This window comes from Ursus americanus, chromosome X (assembly GCF_024610735.1).
Source record: "Ursus americanus isolate L20-20 chromosome X, mUrsAme1.1.p, whole genome shotgun sequence".
Classification (NCBI taxonomy): Eukaryota; Metazoa; Chordata; class Mammalia; order Carnivora; family Ursidae; genus Ursus; species Ursus americanus.
In genome coordinates, this window is record NC_142164.1 from 54,854,809 (window position 1) to 54,875,813 (window position 21,005).

Genomic DNA, 21,005 nt, shown 5'->3' on the forward strand with positions numbered 1-21,005 from the left:
AGAGAGATGAGATGTGACTAAAAGGTTGTATTTGCAAAGGGCTTCATAATCTGAAAATTCAGCTTTAGTACTGTAAGCATTTGGATTGAATAGCAGTGTTAAAGCCGGGAAAGGATGCGATCCTAAAAAAATAAATGAAGGTGACTGGTTACCTTTGCCTAAATAATTGGAATATTTTACAAATAAAACATGTTATTATTCTCAATTAGCTAATTTCTCCAGTTCCCTATAGCCTGATATACCACTAAAGGATTTGACCAAATTAGAGGAGACATGATGTGAAAGCCCTAGCACAGTACCTGGCTCATAGTAGACCGGGAGACAGCGACTTTCTCTATACAGGACCAGGTAGTAAATATTTTAGGCTTTGAGGGCTATAGGGTCTCTGATACGAATATTCAAGTCTGCAGTTGTAGCCCCAAAGCGGCCATAGACTGCTTGTATACATAATACGTACACAAAGGAGCATGGCTGTGTTCCAGTAGAACTTTTATTTGTGGACACTGACATTTTAATTTTATATCATTTTAATGCGTCATGAAAATTACTTTTCTTTGAATTATTTAACACTATTAAAAATGTCAACACCATTCTTAGTCACAGACCATTAAAAATATAGGCAGTGCTCCAGATTTGGCCTGTGGGCCATAGCTTGCCAACCCCTGTAGGTTATACACTTATATTTTCCCTCCTAAATGAAGAAGGTATTTTTATGAGTGTAGCCCCATATGTGATGTGTTTCTACATTGGCTACTCTGGCAAATACTACTTGAAATGTCTTCTCCCAGAGACAATTCCAATGGGACACTGATGGAAGAAAGCTAAGAAAGATGTGGGGTTTTTAACATCAATCACCTTTGTGAAAAATTGTGGTAGATAATTTTTAAAACCTGAAGATCATCCTTGCTCCTCCCTCTTTCTTGAATCATCTGAGCCATCAAAATGTCCTGAGAATTCTACTTCCTTAATATTTATGGAATTCATCCTTTTTAAAAAAAAATAAAGATTTTATTTATTTATTTATTTATTTATTTATTTATTTATTTATTTAAGAGAGAGAGAATACAAGCAGGGGGGTAGCAGGCAGAGGGAGAGGAAGAAGCAGGCTCCCTGCTGAGCAAGAAGCCCAACGTAGGATTCGATTCCAGGACCTGGGGATCACGACCTGAGCCAAAGGCAGATGCTCAACCGACTAAGCCACCCAGGTGGCCTCATCCTTTTTTTTTTTTTTTTTGTTCCTAATATCATTACCTTGTTCGGGTTCACATCTCTTCTTACCTGGATTACCGCAATACCTTCCTAGCTAGTTACTCTATTCATCTGCTCATCAAATCATGAAATCAGCAATCACCAAATGTGGAAAATATCTCAAATGAAGCCTCCCCACTCCATTTTCACTTTAGTTGAGGTTCTCAACAAATGGGATTGTGAAACAGCTTCCTGACTCATTTCTCTGCTACAAGTTTCTCTTTACTCCACTTGATAACTTTTACAGTATAGTCTACACCACCACAGAGTCACTTGCATAACAAAACAAAGAAAATTGATTATCTCACGCTCCTGCTTAAACACTGCTGTCAACTCCCACCGGAAGTCAAAGATGATGTCCAGACAAGGACAGAAAGAGACTTGTGGGAAAGCCAGCTGGGCAACAATGTGAAAGACCATCTAGCATGTGTCTTTTGGATATTTGGTCAGTATTTATTGAGAGGGATAAATTGAATGCTATGTTAAGGATGGCCGTGCTATTATATTAAATAGTAAGGGTTTTTATATCGATGCTTCAGTAGTTTTGCAGTTGCATATTAGCACCAAGACCAATAATATTAATTAGGTGCTATAAACTCTTTTTAATTTGTGGCTTTCTTTGTTTTGTACCTTGCTCACTTCACACCTTCTACTTCACCCAGTAATCTTGGCCAGCTAATAGTGTTTTGCTGTGGTACATTTAGATGTCAAACATTGCTGTTTCTTCTTCCTCATATGCCTCTGGAATCACAGTTTGTTGTCAGCTATATTCCCTTTAATCTCAACCTCTCTGTGAAAACTCAGCCTCCTTTCTCTAACTGTAACTTGACCATCTCCCAAGGAAATAGTCTAAAATAAATTAACATGAGCATATTCTGGGTCATCTAGAAGACCACCTTATAACTGAACCCTGTCATACATTACCAACACTCATATTTGTGTTTGTATTTGCAAGCACATTGACACCAGATAGTACCACTTTAATTGTTTGGAGTTGATTTGAAATGAAGGGGTCAGACTTTGTAAATTATATGGTCCTATACCAGGTGTGCTGTACATAATACAGTTTCTTGGTAGTTGGAATAAAGTGGTGAGAAATCAGTCATCCCATAGCATACCAGACAAGCTGCACTCAATATGCCATTGTGGAGTCATATTCATGTTGTGAACTATAATTTAGTTTCAAGAAAACAATATAATGCCTAACTTTAATGCTGTCAATTTATTAGTTTTATTGTTTGTTGTTTTGGTTTTATAATTATATAAACAACATAAGCCCAAGTCATCTATTTATCAATAGTTCCATTGTTGTTTAAGTAACAGTATAATAAAACTAATTTAAATCAACGTAGAGAGTACAAATTTTCTTCTGTAATTAAAAAAAATACAAAGTGATGCACAAAAGTTCTCTAAATACTATTCTACATAAAAAGTATCAGCACTTCTTGGGGGAGAGGGAAAAGTAGCTAATTCCAGGCTTGAGATAGGAAATAAATAAGATAAATTGTGTTAAATTGTGTCAGTGAGCAAAAATCAGCAAAAACTAATGGAAGCATGTTAAAAGTACACAAAAGCATCAAAAAATAATACTGATTAGAAGTCATTGGAACACATGGAATATATAAAAAATCATGAGATTATTAAGAATGCAGAAAGAGAGATAGAGATCCCCCTCACTTCCAAAGAAAAACCTCACTGGATACCATATGAAGTAAATAGGATATCAACTTCTTACTCTGAGCAATTAAAGGAAAAAGAACTCAGTATTTTAATTCTGCTTTTCTTGTACAAACTATTTCAGGACAACCAAATAGCCCTAGCTTGAAGAAAGGAAGTTCTTTCAGAAGAAATAAAATTAATAACTGTAGAATAAATGTGGAAAATCACCATTTCACAACCTCTAATGAAGTAATAGTTCCAGACAATGATCATAGGTGGATAAAACATAAAATGAAAGACTGATAGAAAAATTGTAAAGGAGTTTGAGCTGTCATCATGTGAACCCTCTAATCAGTTTCTCTGTTTAGCTGGTCTACTAGATGTGTACTGATATCACATTGTGGAGTTAATTTGCATTTGTCTGGTAGCTAATGATGTTAAACATCTTTTTGTGTGCTTATTTGCTATAACCTCTTTGGTGAAGTGTCTGTCCAGGTTCTTTGCCCATCTTTTAATTTGGTTGTTTCCCTATTGTTGAGTTTCAGAACTTTAAAAATATGTATTGTGGGGTATGGGTTTTTTTTAGGTATTTTCTACCCCTTGTCACCTGGTCTTTTCTTTTTCTTTATAGTATTTATACTATACTATGTAGTACACTATATACACAGCAGAGCAAAAGATCTTAATTCTGATAAAGTCTAATTCATCAATTTTTTTTCTTAAATAGATTGTGATTTGGTATGGATTTTGAGAATTCTTTACCTACTTTCAGCTCACAAACATTTTCTTTTTTTTTCTAAAAGTTTTTTTTTAGGCTTTACATTTACATCTATGATCTATTTTGAGTTAGTCTTTGTATAAAGTGTGAGATTTAGGTTGTGGTTCATTTCTTTGCATATCAATGACTAGAGGTTCCAACATTTGTTAAAAAGACTATCCTTTCTTCAGTGAGATTTTGCACCTTTGTAAAAAATCAAATGGCCATATTCATGTAGGTCTATATCTGTCCCATTTATTAGGTTGCATAGATGAATGTATATCTGTCCCTTCACCTATACCACACTGACTTGATTACTTTAACTTTTTAGTAAGTCCTAAAATTGGGTAGTGTAATTCTTCCAGTTTTTTTTTTTTCAAAATTGTACTAGCTATTCTTGTTCCTTTTAGTATCACCTTGTCTACATCTATAAAAAACTGTGCTGGCATTTTGATTGATATTGTGTGAATCCATTGATCTCTGAGGAAAATTGACATTTTTACTATATCAATGCTTCTAATATATGCAACACAACATGTCCATTTATTTGGGTCTTCATGGGTAATTTCATCAGCATTTTGTAGTTCTTAGCATTCAGGTTCTGTACAGGTTTTGTTACATTCATACCTAAGTATTTCATTTTTTTGAATTACTGTAAATATATACTTTTTAAATTTTGGTTTCCAGTTGTTGTCTTTAGTATTAAGCAGTTTGATTATAATGTATCTGGGCTTAGATTTCTTTGGATTTACTGTTTGGAGTCCATTCAGCTTCTTTTTATTTGTATATTTATGTCAGATAATTTGCCAAATTTGGGGGTATTTTCAACCATTATTTCTTTGAACACTCTTTCAGCACCATAATCTTTTTCCAGTCCTTCTGAGACTTTGATTATATGAAGTTGAGACATTTTGTTGTCCCCCAGTCTCCTGAGGCTTTGTTCATTTTTTCAATCTTCTTTCTTTTTGCTGTTCAGATTGGATAATTTCTACTGGTCTAACTTAAAGTTCACCTACTTCTTCTGTCATCTCTATTCTGCTATTGGATCCAGAAAGTGAGGTCTTATGGATTTTAGATTTTTGGGTTATTATATTGTTAGATTCTAAAATTTCCATTTGGTTCTGCTTTATATATTCTATTTCTTTGCTGATACTTTATTTAATATTTGATTAAGTAGTGTTCATGATTGCTTATTTTTTAATTTTAATTCTGGTAGAGTTAACATACAGTGTTATATTAGTTTCAGGTGTTCAACATAGTGATTCAACAATCCCAGACATCACTCAGTGCTTACCACAAGTCCACTCCTTAATCCCCATCACCTGTTTCACACATCCCCACCCCCACCACCCCTTTGGTTACCACCTGTTTGTTCTCTATAGTTAAGAGTCTGTTTCTTGGTTTCTCTCTCTCTCTCTCTTTTTCCTTTGCTCATTTGTTTTGTTTCTTAAATCCACATATAGGTGAGATGGTCAACAGACACATGAAAATATGCTCAACATCACTCATCATCAGGAAATGACAATCAAAACTATAATGAGTTATCACCTCACACTTGTCAGAATGGCTAAAATAAAAATTATAAGAAACAAATGTTGAGGAGGATGTGGAGAAAAGGGAAATCTTGCACTATTAGTGGGAATACAAACTGGTGTAGCCACTGTAGAAAACAGTAGGGAAGTTCCTCAAAAAGTTAAAACTAGAACTAGCCTACCATCCAGTGATCACACTACTGGGTATTTACCCAAAACCACTAATTCAAAGGGATATATACACCCCTATGTTTATAGCAGCATCATTTAAAATAGCCAAATTATGGAAGCAGCCCAAGTATCCATCATGTCCATCAGTAGATGAATGGGTAAAGAATATGTGATATATATATTATTCAGCCACAAAAAAAGACTGAAATCTTGCCACTTGAAATGGTTGGAGCTAGAGAGTATAATGCTAATCAAAATAAGCCAGTCAGAGACAAATACCATATGATTTCAATATATGTGGAATTTAAGAAACAAAACAAATGATCATGATTACTTATTTGAGCATTTTTTATCATAGCTACTATAAATTCCTTGTTAGATAATTTCAACATCTTTGTCATCTCATCATTAGCATCTGTTGATTATCTTTTCCCTTGTAAATTGAGATTTTTTTATGGATCTTCATGTGCTGAATAATTTGGTTTGTGTCCTGTACATTTTGAGTAATACATTGATACTCTGGATCTTGTTTATATCCTATGGAATATGTTGATTTTTTTGTTTTAATAGATACTTGACTTGGTTAGGTCAATTGAATGGAGAAGAATGAGAGAAAAAAATGGTGTTTTCCCTTACTCTCTTGAGCTTTAGAAAATCTCTTTTCCTCTCTTCCAGCCTGAACTAGTGGATTCATCATGCCTCTCTATCCTTGGAACTCCAGTACCCACTTTTGGGTTTCAAGTTATATCCAGTTCAGGCCAGGGAATGATGAGGGGGGAAAGGGGGTAAATTAACCACTGGTTTAGTGGTACATTGAATTTTGGTTTTCTTCTCTGACCCTCTTGCTGACATGTACTTTTCATGGTTCTCAGCTTTCCATGAAATCTATGCAGGTTTTATACTTGAGTTCAGCAGGAGATAGAAGGAAGCATGTGTTTATTCCATCTTACCTAAAAGAAGTTTAAAAGTAAACATTTTCAACTGTTTTAAATTTATTAAAAATCATTTTTAAAAAAACATTTTACCAAAAATGCAGGGAATGCTCAACTGTATCTAATGCTCTTGACAGTTTGAGTATAATAACAGCTAATAATTGATCATTGGATTTGGTATTATGAGAATTATTTGTGATCTTAATCAAACATCTCTTTGGAAAGTGGTGGGGACAAAAGCCTGGTTAGAATGAGTTCAAGATAGAATTGAATGAGAAGAAATATAATGACTAGAGACAACTCTTGAATTAATAAATTAAGGCTTTAGAGACCTGATGTACAGAGACCTAGTATTTGTCATTCATTCAGTCAAGCAGTCATTCACTCTTTTATTCACCTACTTATTCAATAAAGATTTAGTACCAAGCACTTTTAAACACTGGTGTTAGAGATGTGAACAAGACAGTCTTTATCCTCATGGAACTTACATACTTACAAAGATCTAATATTTAAGCCAAAGAAGGAGTGAACTCACATGGACCACTTGCCACTTTAGGGACTATAGGCAAAATTTTGAAACTCTGTGCCTCAGTTTCTTCATTTGTAAAATGGGGATTTAAATGGAATTTTACCTCATAAGTTTCTGAGAATTGATGTAAAAATTAAAAGAAGGTTCCTTATAAACAAAATCAAATGCTTGGCACATAGTAAAATTCAATAAATATTAGCTATTTTATTAATCCTCTTTTTAGAAAGGGAGTGGAGGGAGGGGCAGAGGGAGAGGGAGAACCTTCTTTTTATTTTTTAAATTTAAATTCAATTAATTAACATATAATGTATTATTGGTTTCTGTGGTAGAGATCAGTGATTCATCAGTCTTATATAATACACAGTGCTCATTACATCACATGCCCTCCTTAATGTCTATCATCCAGTTGCCCTATTCCCCCTCCCCTATGGAAACCCTGTTTGTTTCCTATGATTAAGAGCCTATTACGGTTTATCTCCTTCTCTGATTTTGTCTTGATTTATTTTTTCCTCTCTTCCACTACCATCCTCTGTTTTGTTTCTTAAATTCCACATATGAGTGAGATCATATGATAATTGTCTTTCTCTGACTAACTTATGTCACTTAGTATAATACCCTCCAGTTCCATCCATGTCCTTGCAAATGCCAAGATTTCATTTTTGTTGGTGGCTTAGTAGTATTTCATTGTATATATGTATACCACATCTTCTTTATCCATTCACCTGTTGATGGACATCTGGACTCTTTCCATAGTTTGATTATTGTGGACATTGCTGCTCTAAACATTGGGGTGCAAGTGCCCCCTTGGATCACTACATTTGTATCTTTGGGATAAATACCCAGTAGTGCAATTGCTGGGTCATAGAGTAGCTCTATTTTCAACTTTTTGGGGAACTTCCATACTGTTATCCAGAGTGACTACACCAGCTTTCATTCCTACCAACAGTGTAAGAGGGTTCCCCTTTCCCCACATCCTTGCCAAAATCTGTCATTTCCTGACTTGCTAATTTTAGCCATTCTGACCAGTGTGAGGGTGTATCTCATTGTGGTTTTGATTTGTATTTCCCTGATGCCAAGAGATGTTGAGCATTTTTTCATGTGTCTGTTGGCTGTTTGCATGTCTTCTTTGGAGAACTGTCTGTTCATGACTTCTGACCATTTCTTGATTGGATTATTTGTTCTTTGGGTGTTGAGTTTGATAAGTTCTTTATAGATTTGGGATACTAGCCCTTTTTCTGATATGGCATTTGCAAATATCTTCTCCCATTCTGTCAGTTGTCTTTTGGTTTTGTCAATTGCTCCCTTTGCTGTGCAAAAGATTTTTATCTTGATTAAGCACCAATAGTTCATTTTTCTTTGTTTCTGTTGCCTTTGGAGACGTGTCTCACAAAAAGTTGGTGGGGCTTAAGTAACAGAGGATATAGCTTGCGTACTCTTCAAGGATTTTGATGGATTCCTGTCTCACTTTTAGGTCTTCCATCCATTCTGAGTCTATTTTTGTGTATGGTGTAAAGAAATGGTCCAGGTTCATTCTTCTGCATGTGGCTGTCCAATTTTCCCAACACCATTTGTGGAAGAGACTGTCTTTTTTCCATTGGATATTCTTTCCTGCTTTGTCAAAGATTAATTGACTGTAGACTTGAGGGTCCATATCTCGGTTCTCTATTCTGTTACATTGATCTATGTGTCTGTTTTTGTGCCAATACCACACTGTCTTGATGATTACAGCTTTATAATAGAACTTAAAGTCAGTCATTGTGATGCTCCCAGCTTTGGTTTTCTTTTTCAACATTCCCTTGGCTATTCAGGGTCTTTTCTGGTTCCATAAAAATTTTAGGATTATTTGTTCCAGCTCTGTGAAAAAAGTTGGTAGTATTTTGGTAGGTATTGCATTGAATGTGTAGATTGTTCTAGGTAGCACAGACATTTTAACAATATTTGTTCTTCCCAACCATGAGTATGGAACTTTTTCCAGTTTTTTTGTGTCTTCCTCAATTTCTTTCATCAGTATTCTATAGTTTTCTGAGTACGATCCTTTGCCTTTTTGGTTAAGTTTATTCTTAGGTATCTTCTGATTTGGGATACAATTGCAAATGGGATCAATTCCTTAATTTCTCTTTCTTCTGTCTCATTGTTAGTGTATAGAAATGCAACCGATTTCTGTGCATTGATTTTGTGTCCTGCCACGTTGCTGAATTCCTGTATGAGTTGTAGAAATTTTGGAGTGGAGTCTTTTGGTTGTTCCACATAGAGTATCATATCATCTGCAAAGAGTGAGAGTTTGACTTCTTCTTTGCCAATTCGGATGTCCTTTATTTCTTTTTGTTGTCTGATTGCTGAGGCTAGGACCTCTAGTACTGTGTTGAACAACAGTGGTGATAGAGGACAGCCCTGTCCTGTTCCTGACCTTAGGAGAAAAGATGTCAGTTTTTCCTCATTGAGAATAATATTACTGCAGGCTTTTCATAGGTGGCTTTTATGGTATTGAGGTATGTTCCCTCTATCCCTACACTGTGAAGAGTTTTAATCAAGAAAGAATGCTGTACTTTGTCAAATTTTTTATAATAATTTTTATTATGTCATGTTAGTCACCATACAGTATATCCTTAGTTTTTGATGTAATGTTCCATGATTCATTATTTGCGTGTCAAATGTTTTTCTCCATCAAATGGGAAGATCATATGATTCTTGTCCTTTCTTTTATTAATGTGGTGTATAACAGTGATTGATTTGTGGATGTTGAACAAACCTTGCATCCCAGGAATAAATCCCACTTGGTCGTGGTGAATAATCCTTTTAATGTACTATTGGATCCTATTCGCTAGTATTTTGGTGAGAATTATGACATATATGTTCATAAGGGATATTGGTGTGTAATTCCCATTTTTGGAAAGGCCTTTGTCTGGTTTTGGGATCAAGGTAATGCTGGCCTCATAGAATGAGTTTGGAAGTTTCCCTTTCATTTCTATTTTTTGAAACAGCTTCAGAAGATTAGGTATTAATTCTTCTTTAAAAGTTTGGTAGAATTCCCCTGGGAATCCATCTGGCCCTGGACTCTTGTTTGTTGGGAGATTTTTGATTACTGCTTCAGTTACCTTCCTGGTTATGGTTCTATTCAGGTTTTCTGTTTCTTCATGTTTCAGTTTTGGTAGTTGATATGTTTCTAGAAATGCATCCATTTCTTCCAGATTGCTTAATTTGTTGGCATATAGTTGCTCATAATATGTTCTTATACTTGTTTGTATTTCTTTGGTTTGGGTTGTGATCTCTCCTCTTTCATTCATGATAACATTTATTTGGGTCTTTTCTTTTTTCTTTTTGATAAGTCTGGCCAGGGGTTTATCAATCTTATTATTTCTTTCAAAGAACCAGCTCCTAGTTATGTTGATCTTTTCTACCATTCTTTTGGTTTCTATTTCATTGATTTCTGCTCTAATCTTTATTATTTCTCTTTTCCTGATGGGCTGAGGCTTTACTTGCTGTTCTTTCTCCAGCTCCTTTAAGTGTAAAGTTAGGTTGTGGATTTGAGACATTTCTTGTTTCTTGAGAAAGGCTTGTATTGCTATGTACTTCCCTCTTAAGACCACCTTTGATGCATCCCAAAGGTTTTGACCGGTTGTGTTTTCATTTTCATTTGTTTCCATGAATTTTTAAAATTCTTCTCTAATTTCCTGTTTGACCCCTTCATTTTTTAGTAGAATACTCTTTAGCCTCCATGTATTTGAGTTCTTTCCAAATTTCCTCTTGCAGTTGAGTTCTAGTTTCAAAGCATTTATGGTCTGAAAATATGTAGGGAATGATCTCAGTCTTTGGTACCAGTTGAGACCTGATTTGTGACCCAGTACGTGATCTATTCTGGAGAATGTTCCATGTGCCCTCAAGAAGAATGTGTATTCTGTTGCTTTAGGATGGAATGGTCTGAATATATCTGTGAAGTCCATCTGGTCCAGCGTGTCATTCAATGCCCTTGTTTCCTTGTTGATCTTCTGCTTAGATGATCTGTCCATTGCAGTGAGTGGGATGTTAAAGTCCTCTACTATTATTGTATTATTAGTAATGTGTTTCTTTAATTTTGTTATTAATTGGCTTGTATAATTTTCTGTTCCCATGTTAGGGTATAAATATTTACAATTGGTAGTTCTTGTTTTTGGATAAACCCTTTCATTATGATATAGTGCCCTTCCTCGTCCCTTATTAGAGTCTTTGGTTTAAAATCTAATTTGTCTTATGTGAGGATTGCCACCCCAGCTTTCTTTTGAAGTCCATTAGCATGATAAATTGTTTTCCACCCAAGAAGGAGAGAGAATCTTAATCAGGCTCCATGGACAGTGCAGATCCTGACATAGGGCTTGATCTCATAACCCTGAGATCGTGATCTGAGCCAAAATCAAGAGTCAGACACTTAACCAACTGAGACACCCAGGTGCCCCGGCTATTTTATTAATCTCATTATCATCTTTACTAACAGAACAATTTAATTATATGCCTTCCCTACATTCTCTACTGGGAATCTGAAATAATTTACTCAGGGCTAAATATTTGTGAGTGGCTATCCGCTTGTTTAAACTTTGTCTTTGTGTTTTATAATAGTCCAGTGGTATGCTATTAAACAATGTGGGGGAAGGTGTGAACCTTGATTTATTTTGTTTCCTGATTTCCATGGTGAAAATATTCCCACCAGGGGCAATTTTAAGCTACCACTGTGACATCATTGAATGCAGATCTGGAATGAAATGAATACAATTGGCTTTAGTGAGTAAGTACATTTGACCCTTGAGCAACATAGGTTTGAACTTCTCAGGTCCACTTATACGCAGATTTTTTTTAAAGATTTTATTTATTTATTTGACAGAGATAGAGACAGCCAGCGAGAGAGAGAGAGAGAGAGAGAGAGAGAGAGAGAGAGAGAGGGAACACAAGCAGGGGGAGTGGGAGAGGAAGAAGCAGGCTCATAGCGGAGGAGCCTGATGTGGGGCTCGATCCCATAACGCCGGGATCACGCACTGAGCCGAAGGCAGACGCTTAACGACTGTGCCACCCAGGCGCCCCTATACGCAGATTTTTTACAGTACAGTACCATAAATGTATTATCTCTTCCTTATGATTTTCTTAATAACAGTTTTTCTTCAGATTATATTATACTAGGATACAGTATATAAAACATATAAATTACAAAATATGTATTAATCAACTGGTTATTGGTAAGGTTTCTGGCCAATAGAAGGCTATAAAGTTTTGGGGAAGTCAAAGGTTGTATGTGGATTTTTGACTGCATGGGCGTTGGTGCCCCTAACTCCCATGTTGTTCAAAGGTCAGCCATATACATATGGCTTTAGCATACCATTGAAATAACCTTGTTATTTCCTGAATTCCTATGATAGGAACTGATCTCACTTCAAACCAAGTAAAATTTAGGCAACTTGTGACATTGAAGTACTATTTTCTGTAATGTTACAACCACTTTGGAAAACACTTTGGCAGCATCTACTAAAGCTGAGCATATGCATACCTGATACCTAGAAGTTCCTCTCTTAGGGATATCCCCATCAGAAATGCATACATAAACACAAAAACAACAACAAACATATACAAAAACATTTGTAGCAGCATTATTTGTTTCTAGGAATTTATCCATTTCTTCCAGGTTGTCCAATTTGTTGGCATATAGTTTTTCATAATATTCTCTTATAATTATTTGCATTTCTGTGGTGTTGGTTGTTATTTCTCCTCTCTTGTTTGTGACCTTTCTTAAAAAGATTTATTCATCTATTTTAGAGAGACAAAGAGCATGGATGAGTGGGGGGAGGGGCAGAGGGAGAGAATCTCAAGCAGACTCTCCTCTGAGCATGGAGCCCAATGCAGGGCTCTATCTCTTCATGACCCTGAGATTATGACCTGAGCCAAAATCGAGAGTTCGACTCTCACCTCTCTTTTTTGTGATTTTATTTATTTGGGCTCTTTCTCATTTATTTTTAATAAATCTGGCCATAGTTTTATCAATTTTATTATTTTTTCCAAAGAACCAGCTCCTGGTTTCATTGATCTGTTCTATTGGGGTTTTTTTGTTTGTTTGTTTATTTCTATATCATTTGTTTCTACTATATTTTTTATTATGTCCCTCCTTCTGCTTGCTGTAAGCTTCATTAGGTATAAGGCTAGGTGGTTTATTTAAGATTTTTCTTGCTTCTTGGGGGAGGTCCATATTGATACATACTTCCCTCTTAGGACCACATTTGCTGCATCCCAAAGGTTTCGGACCATCATGTTTTCATTTTCATTTGTTTCCTTGTATTTTTTTAAATTTCTTCTTTAATTTCCTGGTTAACCCATTCATTGTCTAATAGCATGTTTTTTAATCTCCATGTATTTGTGGTCTTTCCAAATTTTTTCTTGTGGTTGATTAAGGTTCATAGTGTTGTGGTCAGAAAATATGCATGGTATGATCTCAACCTTTTTGTACTTGTTGAAGCCTGATTTGTGACCTAGTATGTCATCTTTTCTGGAGAATGTCCCATGTGCACTTGAAAAGAATGTGTATTCTGCTGTTTTAGGATGGAATGTTCTGAATGTATGTGTTAAATTCATCTGGTCCAGAGTGTCATTCAAAGCCATTGTTTCCTTGTTGGTTTTCTGTTTTAATGATCTGTCCATTGATACGAATGGGGTGTTAAAGTGCTCTACTATTATTGTATTATTTTCAATGAGTTCCTTTATGTTTGCTATTGTTTTATATATTTGGGTGCTCCTAAGTTGGGGGCATAAATATTTACATTGTTAGATCTTCTTGTTGGGTTGTCCCCTTTATTATGATATAGTGCCCTTCTTCATCTCTTGTTACAGTCTTTGATTTAAAATCTATTGTCTGGGGCCTCCTGGGTGGCTCAGTTGTTAAGTGTCTGCCTTCGGCTCAGGGTGTGATCCCAGAGTCCTGGGATTGCACCCCACATTGGACTCCCTGCTCCACTGGGAGCCTGCTTCTTCCTCTCCCACTCCCCCTGCTTGTGTTCCCTCTCTCGCTGGCTATCTCTCTCTTTGTCAAAAAAATAAATAAAATCTTTTTAAAAAATTAAAATAAAATAAAATAAATCTATTGTCTGATGTAAGTATTGCTAGTGTGGCATTCTTTTGACATTCATTTGCATGAGAAATGTTTCTCCATCCCCTCACTTTCAATCTGCAGATGCCTTTAGGTCTAAAATGAGTCTCTGATAGGCAGCGTATAGATGGATCTTGTTTTTTTTTTCTTTTAAACCATTCTGACACCCTGTCTTTTGATTGGAGCATTTAGTTTATTTACAATCAGAGTAATTATTGATAGATATGCATTTAATGCCATTTTATTACATGTTTTATCATTGTTTCTGCAGATTTTCCCTGTTCCTTTTTGTCTTTGTCCCTTTTGGTCTCTCCTTTGCACTCAAAGAATCATTATTTGAAATAGCCAAAAACTGGAAACAAACAAAATGTCATCAAGTCATTCATTCATTCATTCATTCAAATTCTTTGAATGCCTACCATGTGCCAGATATTTGTTTAGTGTGTCTCTGTTTCTTTGAGCTTACATTGTAGTTAAGGCATATAGATAATAAATAAAACAAACAAGGAAATTGTGGGAAGCGCTTAAGTAAGTGCTTATGTAAAACCTCTCTGCAGACATGATAAACTGAAACTTAAACTTTGAGAAAATTTCAGTCAGAAGAAAAGTTAGGGAAAGAGCAACACAGAGAGAAAAAGCATAAGCAAAGATCTTGAAGCCAGAAAAATATTTATGCATTTAAGAAATTAAATGTGGCTGGACTGTGGTAGGTGAGGGGGAGAGTAGGGCAAGATAAAGTTGAAGGCACGCAAAGCCCAGATCATTCAGGGTCTTGTAATGAGTTTGGATTTTATTTTATTCACAATGAGAAGTCATTGAGAAATCCTATTGATTCTACCTTCTAAATATATTTTATATTCTTCATCCCTGGGGCCTATACTGTATTTTAGTCTGTTATCATCTCTTACCTGGATCACTGCTATAATTTCCTAACAGGTATCTTAACTGGTTCTGCCCCTTCCTTCAGTCTATCCTTTTCATGTTCACAAAGAGATCTTTTAAAAATGAAAATCTAAGCATTCTGCTATTCTCTTATATCCTTTGCTAGTTCCTCTATTCTACAAGATAAAGTTCAATTCCTTAACTAGGCCTACCAAACCTAGTTATGTAAGAACACATCACGACTTTGATGGGCACTAGGCATCTTTGCCTTCTTACATAAGAATATGAGAAAAATTACATTTTGTGACTGTATTAGTATACAGACTAGTATTATATATTCATTATTAATTTTTTAAATATTTTATGTATGTATTTAGAGAGAGTGTGAGCAAGAGGAAAGACAGAGGGAGAGAGAGAATCTTAAGCAGTCTCCATGCCAAGCATGGAGCAAGATGTGGGGCTTGATCCCACAACCCTGAGATCATGACCTGAGCTCAGATCAAGAGTTGGAAATTTAACCAACTGAGTCACTCAGGTGCCACTTTCATTATCATATTCTTTTTTTCTTCTGATTTTAGAATAAAGTTAAAACATTTTCGTGATCTTTAAAGGTATCATGGGGTCCTAGGCATGGTATGACTGTTGTACTTAATGAATATGTCAAGCCTGCTAGTGTGATTTAACTCCAGCCTAACTCTCTAGATTCATTCACTGATTAATTTAAAATGTCTATTGAGTACCTTCTATATGTCAGACACTGTTCTAGGAACTGAGAGTACATCCATGAACAAAAACAAAAAAAAAGAGGTCATATTACTTTCATTGAGGAAGGAGGGGGACAAAAGTTAAGCAAATGAATAAGTAAAATGAGTAGTATGTTAGATAGTGATGAAGTAGGGAAGAAGAATGATGGTTTGTGGGATGTCTTGCAATTTGAAATACGGTGTTAGCGGAAAACCTTACTGAACATATTTTACTTACGCAAACACCTGAGAGAGATGAGAGGGTGAGCTAGGTGGATACCTGGGAGAAAAACATTCCAAGTAAGGCAAGAACAAATATAAAGGTCCTGAGACAGGACTTTGGCTAGTGTATCTCTGAATAGCAAGGAAGCCAGTGTGGTTGGAATCAGAGAGATAAAGTTTGTTCAGATCATGGGCTTTTTATTATCATAACTTTGTATTTTTGTCTGAAGGAAATGGAAACCTTATGGAAGATTTTGACTATGGAAGTGACGTGATTTGACATATATATATATATATATATATATATATATATATATATATATGACATATCTATGGAATCTATCTATGGAATCTATCTATGGAATCTATCTATCTATCTATCTATCTATCTATCTATCTATCTATCTATCATCCTGTCTGCTGGATTGAGAGTAGACTATAGCAGTGTAAAGGGTGAAGTAAGGAAACCATTTAGGAAGTAATGACAATAATTCAGATGAGAAATAATGGCTTTGACCATGATGGGAGCAGTGGGTGGTGAGAAATGGTCAAATTCTAGATATGTTTTTTTAGGTAGACCTAATATATTTCACTGATAGATTGGATGTGGGGCAGAGACAAAGAAAGAATTCAAGAATGAAGAAAGAAAAAAGAAGGATGACCCCAAAGTTTTCAGCCTGAACAAGTGTAAGGATGGAGGTGCTATCAACTGAAATGGGGAAATCTATAGAAAGGAAACATGTTTTTAGTGATTTCAGTTGTAGACTTGTCAAGTTCGTGGTGCCTGTTAAATATCCAAGTAGAGTGTGGATTTTAGGAGAAAAGTTCAGGATAGAAATATACAATTTAGAGATGATCAAGAAAGAGTGTAGGGGCACCTGGGTAGCGCAGTCGTTAAGCGTCTGCCTTCGGCTCAGGGCGTGATCCCGGCGTTCTGGGATCGAGTCCCACATTGGGCTCCTCTGCTGGGAGCCTGTTTCTTCCTCTCCCACTCCCCCTGCTGTGTTTCCTCTCTTGCTGGCTGTCTCTATCTCTGTCAAATAAATAAATAAAATCTTAAAAAAAAAGAAAGAGTGTAGATACAAAAGAGAAGGACTAAACTCTAGGAAGTGAATTGTTTAGATACAAGAAAAGTGAGAATAAACTAGCAAAGGAGACTGAGAAGGAGAGAATGACAGGAAAGGAGGAAAATCAGCAGAGTATGTTATTTTGGAAGCCAAGTGAAGAAATATTTTTGAGAAGGGAGCTATCAACTGCATCAAATGCTAATGATAGTTCAAGTAATATGGGGACTGAGAATTGATCAGTGGATTTATCAACATCGAGGTCATTGATAACCTTAACAAGAACAGTTCCAGTGTAGTGATAGGAGTAAAAGCCTGGTTGCAATGGATTCTAGGCAGGATGGGATGGGAGAAGTTGGAAAGTATGAATGTAGAAAATTCTTTTGAGTTTTACTCTAAAAGGAGCAGAAAAATGGTTGGAGGGGGATACAAGGTGTCTAAAGAGGATATTTTTCTTTAACTTAAAAAATGATAGTAATATTAATACGATGACTGGGGTTGATCCAGTAGAAAGGGGATAATTAATAATGCAGGTGAGGAAAAGGAGAATTATTGGAATGATATCTTTGAATAAGTGAGAGGGGATGGGTCCTAATGCACAAAGGGTCTCCCTTACTGTGGAGCATGGGTAATGGAAAGAGTGACACAGAATATGTGTGCACTGTTGCAGGTGGGTCAGTAGGAAGCTCTCATCTGATTGCTTGTGGAAAAAATCTTTTAAAATGTGCTTTATTATGGAAAAGTTCAAACATATGGAAAAGTAAAGAGAACAAGATAATGAACCTCCATGTCGCCAACCCTGAGCTTTAACAATTATCTGTTCATGACCTAACATTTTTCTTATAGCCCTACCTACACTTTCTGCTTTCCCCAGATTATTTTGAAGGAATCCCATATGTCATATTATTACAACTATAAATATGTCATTATATGTCTCTACAAGATGGCTTTTTTAAAAATATAACCACATTAACCACACTTAAGAGATTAATAATTCCTTAATATCACCTTAATATCATTCCTTATCATTCACAATTCCCCAATTGTACCCCTAACCCTAACCCCAAATGAAGGTGGGGGAGCAATTAGAGGGGGAGAAGAACCATGAGAGACTATGGACTACAGGAAACAAACTGAGGGCTTCAGAGGGGAGGGGGGTGGGAAGTTAGCCCGGTGATGGGTATTAAGGAGGGCATGTATTGCAGGGAGCACTGGGTGTTATAAGCAAACAGTGAATCATGGAACACTACATCAAAAACTAATGATGTACTGTATGGTGACTTTTATTATAATGTAATAAAATAAAGTAAAATAAAAAAATTCCCCAACTACTTCTTAGAATTTTTTTTTAAATTAAGATATCCAAATAAGGTCCATGCATTGCACTTGGTCAATATGTATCTTAGGTCGCTTTTAATTTATAGATTCTCTTTCCATCTATTTTCTCCACTTTATTTGTTGAAAAAACTGAATTCTTTGTCTGATAGAATCTCCTACAGTCTAGATGTTTCTACTTGTATACTCATGGTGACTTTTCACATATTCTTCTGTTCTCTGTAATTTCTCTTCAGACATTTAACGAGATTTGGGTGCAAGTTTTTACAAGAATACATCACAGATGGTATTGTATACTTCTATTAGGAGGCACATAATGTCCAATTGTCTCTCATGTTAAGATGTTAGCAACATTGATGGTTTTTGTTTAGAGCAATTAATTTGTTAGGGGTTGCTAGAATTAGCTGGAAAATTTCTTTTTTTTATTTTTTATAATAATTTTTTATTATGTTATGTTAGTCACCACACAGTACATCCCAAGTTTTTGATGTAAAGTTCCATGATGCATTACCTGCGTATAACACCCAGTGCACCATGCAATACGTGCCCTCCTTAATACCCATCACCGGCCTATTCCAATCCCCCACTGCCCTCCCCTCTAAAGCCCTCAGTTTGTTTACCAGAGTCCATACTCACTCATGGTTCATTCCTCCTTCTTTTTACCCCCCGTTCCTTCATCCCTTCCTTCCCCTACCAATCTTCCTACTTCTTATGTTCCATAAATGAGTGAAACCATATGATAATTGTCTTTCTCTGTTTGACTTATTTCGCTTAGCATTATCTCCTCCAGTCCCGTCAATGTTGCTCCAAATGTTGTGAAATCATTCTTTTTGATGGCTGAATAACATTATATTGTATATATGGATGACATCTTCTTAATCCAGTCATCTGCTGAAGGGCATCTCGGCTCCTTCCACGATTTAGCTATTGTAGACAATGCTGCTATGAACATTGGGGTGCATATGGCCCTTCTCTTCACTATGTCTGTATCCTTGGGGTAAATACCCAGTAGTGCAACTGCTGGATCATAGGGTAGCCCAATTTTTAACTTTTTAAGGGACCGCCACACTGTTTTCCAAAGTGCTGTACCAACTAGCATTCCCACCAACAATGTAAGAGGGATCCCCTTTCTCCACATCCTCTCCAACATTTGTTGTTTCCTCCCTTTTCCATTTTTTCTATTCAAACTGGCAAAGGTGGTATCTCAAGGTGGTTTTGATTTGAATTTCCCTGATGGCTAATGATTTTGAACACATCTTCAAGTGTCTTTTAGCCATTTAAATGTCTTCATTGGAAAAGTGTCTGTTCATATCTTCTGCCCATTTTTTGATTTGCTTATTTGTTTCCCATATATTGAGTTTGAGAAGTTCTTTGTAGATCTTGGATACTAATCTTTTATCTTTAGTGTCATTTGCAAATATCTTCTCCCATTCCGTGGGCTGCCTCTTAATTTTTTTGACTGTTTCCTTGGCTGTGCAGAAGCTTTTCATCTTGAAGAAATCCCACAAGTTCATTTTTTCTTTAGTTTCTCTTGCCCTTGGAGATGTGTCATGAAAAAGGTTACTGTGGCTGATGTCAAAGAGGTTGCTGCCTATGTTCTCCTCTAGGATTTTGATGAATTCCTGTTTAACATCGAGGTCTTTCATCCATTTGGAGTTTATCTTTGTGTATGGTGTGAGCCAGTGGTGAAGTTTCATGCTTTTGCATATAGCTGTCCAATTTTCCAATCACCATTAATTGAAGAGACTGTTTTTTTTCCACTGGATGTTTTTCCCTGCTTTGTCAAAGATTCGTTGCCCAAAGAGCTGAGGGTACATTTCTGGGTTCTCTGTTCTGTTCCATTGGTCTATGTGTCTGTTTTTGTGCCAGTACCATGCTGTCTTTGTGATCACAGCTTTGTAGTACAGATTGAAATCCAGCAACGTGATGCCCCCAGCTCTGCTTTTCCTTTTCAACAATTCCTTGGTGATTCGGGGCCTTTTCTGGTTCCACACAAATTTAAGGGCTGTTTGTTCCAGTTCTTTGAAAAATGTCATTGGTATTTTGATCGGGATGGCATTGAAAGTGTAAATTGCTCTGGGTAGCATAGACATTTTAACTATGTTCATTCTTCCAATCCATGAGCATGGAATATGTTTCCATCTTTTCGTGTCTTCTTCAATGTCTTTCAAGAGTGATTTCTAGTTTCTAGAATATAGATCCTGTACATCACTGGTTAAGTTAATTCCAAGAGAATGTATGATTTTCGGTGCTATTGTAAATGGAATGGATTCTTTAATCTCTGTTTCTTCAGTCTCATTGTTCGTATATAGAAATGCAAGTGATTTCTGAGCATTGATTTTGTATCCCGCCACATTACTGAATTGCTCTATAAGTTCTAGTAGTTTGGGGGTGGAGTCTTTTGGGTTTTCCATATAAAGTATCATGTTGTCTGCGAAGACAGACAGTTTGACTTCTTCTTTGCAGATTTGGATACCTTTTATGGATACCTTTATTATGCCTTTTTATTGTCTGATTACTGTTGTGAGGACATCTAGTACTATGTTGAATGATAATGGCAAGAGTGGGCATCCTTGTCATGTTCCTGATCTTAAGGGAAAGTCTTCCAGCTTTTCCCAATTAGGAATGATATTCATTGTAGGTTTTTTGTAGATGGTTTTTATGAAATTGAGTAATGTACCCTCTGTACCTACACTCTGAAGTGTTTTAATCAGGAAAGGATGCTGTATTTTGTCAAATGCTTTTTCTGCATCAGTTAAGAGGGTCATATGTTTTTTGACATTTTTCTTGTTGATATGATCTATCACACTGATAATTTTGCAAGTGTTGAACTAC